The 3,090-nt window shown below is 39.9% G+C and overlaps 2 pseudogenes; one reads left to right on the forward strand and one right to left on the reverse strand.

The window, feature by feature from the left end:
- Positions 1-253: 253 nt before the first annotated feature.
- Positions 254-372, forward strand: LOC135051944 (5S ribosomal RNA; annotated as a pseudogene).
- Positions 373-2,551: 2,179 nt separating this feature from the next.
- LOC135051945 (5S ribosomal RNA) lies at positions 2,552-2,670 on the reverse strand (annotated as a pseudogene).
- Positions 2,671-3,090: the final 420 nt, after the last annotated feature.

Consider the following 3,090-nt stretch of genomic DNA (forward strand, 5'->3'; position numbering starts at 1 on the left):
TTTGCCATAATTATGTTATGAATATACTTTCAGCATTAATTCAATATTACTGCATGTGTAGATTCGATATATTCATCTATGACGGGAAATACGCAACCTTCAGTAAATGCAATGGTAAATGATATTTTACGGCTATCATTCTGACAGTCTGACTTTTGATTACTCAAAATCTTATAGAATTTTTTTTTTTTTCTGTGAGTTACATCCTGGGTCCCAATACAATCAGAAAACAGTGCGCCTAGGAGATAAATTTACCTACGGTCAGACCGCACTAAGTATGCCCAAACTCGTCTGATCTTGGAAGCCAAGCACTGCAGGGCCTGGTCAGTACCTGGATAGGAAACTACCAGGGAATACTAGGTACCGTAGGTATTTTATTCTCCAATATTTAATAAAATTTTGGCACCCACGACAGGAACTTGACTGCAGGTTCCTGGCATCTATTGATTATATTGGACCCGAGGGAGTGACCTCATTTCATTAAAATTCCTATTATAGAGGACATAAGTGATATATATTATAACATTGAATGAGGGACCACTTATTTTCGCTCATTTCGCCTACATTATAGTACATCAATACTTGTGAACATTGATGTTCCTTGAATATGGACGCTTGCTCTCGCTTTTCCTTTTTTTAAGTTTATAATAATAAACGTTATGTTTTAATAAATTCATCATTACAAATTTTCAAGTGTGCCCTGGAAAAGGCCTATAGTTGCTTTTTTGTCCTTTTTTCTTCAAAGGACCATACCTGTTTTATAGCCATCTAGCACTGGCACTGCAGTTGCAGAGAGGATGGTACTTAAAAAAAAAACTAGGCCCCAAAAAGCACATCATGCATAGAAGAAAAAGAGGTGCAATGAGGTTGCTGTATGACTAAGCTAAGCACCACAAGTGTGCAGCACAAACACCTGGCCCATCTAGTAGTGGCATTGCAGTGGCAGACAGGATGGTAGATATAAAAAAAGGCCTCAAACAGCACATCATGCAAAGATGTAAAAGAGGTGCAATGAGGTAGCTGTATGACCAAGATAAGTGACACAATCACCTGGCCCATCTAGCAGTGGCATGCAGTGGCTGAATGTCGAAAGTGGCCAGCAATTTTTCAGTCCACTGACAGCATCTCCTGCACACCCCTGTCATTTTTAAAAAATTCTGCAATTGGTGGACTTATACGGCAGTAACCCTGGACTGATACAGCATTACCCCTGGACTTATACGGCAGTGTCAGATAGGATGGCACTTTAAAAAACCATGCCCCAAACAGCACATGATGCAAAGATGAAAATGAGGTGCACCAAGCTTGCTGTATGACTAAGCTAAGCAACACAAGTGTGCGGCACAAACACCTGGCCCATCTAGCAGTGGCACTGCAGTAGCAGACAGGATGGCAGATATATGAAAAAGGCCCCAAACAGCACATCATGCAAAGATGAAAAATAGGTGCAATGAGGTAGCTGTATGACTAAGCTAAGCAACACAAACAATTGGCCCATCTAGAAGTGGCACTGCAGGGTCAGACAGGAGGGCAGATATATAAAAAAGCCCCCAAACAGCACATCATGCAAAGATGAAAAAGAGGTGCAATGAGGTAGCTGTATGACTAAGCTAAGCGTCACAAGTGTGCGGCACAAACACCTGGCCCATCTAGGGTTGGCACCGCAGTCCCACTGCACTAATGGCAGATACTGGAAGCACATCTAACACCAGCAAAGTTGTTATGACCTCAGTAATTACACACACGAGAGTATCACTGGAATTATATTGCAGTACCACTGGACATATACGGCAGTATCACTGGAATTATACGGCAGGATCACTGGATTTATATGGCAGTACCGCTAGGCATATATGGCAGTATCACTGCACACATACGGCAGTATCACTGGACTGGACTTATACGCCATACCACTGTAATTATACGACAGGATCACTGGACTTATACGCCAGTACCACTGGAATTATACGGCAGGATCACTTTATTTATACAGCAGTACCAGTGGACATATACGGCAGGATCAATGGACATATATGGCAGGATCACTGGACTTGTATGACAGGATCATTGTAATTATATGGCAGTATCACTGGACTTTTGGGGCCTAGTTTTTTTTTAAGTACCATCCTCTCTGCAACTGCAGTGCCACTGCTAGATGGCTATAAAACAGGTATGGTCCTTTGAAGAAAAAAGGACAAAAAAGCAACTATAGGCCTTTTCCAGGGCACACTTGAAAATTTGTAATGATGAATTTATTAAAACATAACGTTTATTATTATATACTTAAAAAAAGGAAACGCGAGAGCAAGCGTCCATATTCAAGGAACATCAATGTTCACAAGTACTGATGTACTATAATGTAGGCGAAATGAGCGAAAATAAGTGGTCCCTCGTTCAATGTAATAATATATATCACTTATGTCCTCTATAATAGGAATTTTAATGAAATGAGGTCACTCCCTCGGGTCCAATATAATCATGAGATGCCAGGAACCTGCAGTCAAGTTCATGTCGTGGGTCCCAAAATTTTATTAAATATTGGAGAATAAAATACCTACGGTACCTAGTATTCCCTGGTAGTTTCCTATCCAGGTACTGACCAGGCCCTGCAGTGCTTGGCTTCCAAGATCAGACGAGTTTGGGCATACTTAGTGCGGTCTGACCGTAGGTAAATTTATCTCCTAGGCGCACTGTTTTCTGATTGTATTGGGACCCAGGATGTAACTCACAGAAAAAAAAAAAAATTCTATAAGATTTTGAGTAATCAAAAGTCAGACTGTCAGAATGATAGCCGTAAAATATCATTTACCATTGCATTTACTGAAGGTTGCGTATTTCCCCTCATAGATGAATATATCGAATCTACACATGCAGTAATATTGAATTAATGCTGAAAGTATATTCATAACATAATTATAGCAAACAGCAGGTACAACTGAAAATGTTTTTTTCAAAAAACACTTTGATATAAAGCAGTATCCTGGGCAGAAAAAAAGGGCCAGTGATAATCACGATTATTGAAAGCAAAGCAATATTTTACAATCCTATGTAATTCAAGTACTGAAAATCCCTCATTATGAACAAAAATAC

Source organism: Pseudophryne corroboree, chromosome 2 (genome assembly GCF_028390025.1).
Source record: "Pseudophryne corroboree isolate aPseCor3 chromosome 2, aPseCor3.hap2, whole genome shotgun sequence".
Lineage (NCBI taxonomy): Eukaryota > Metazoa > Chordata > Amphibia > Anura > Myobatrachidae > Pseudophryne > Pseudophryne corroboree.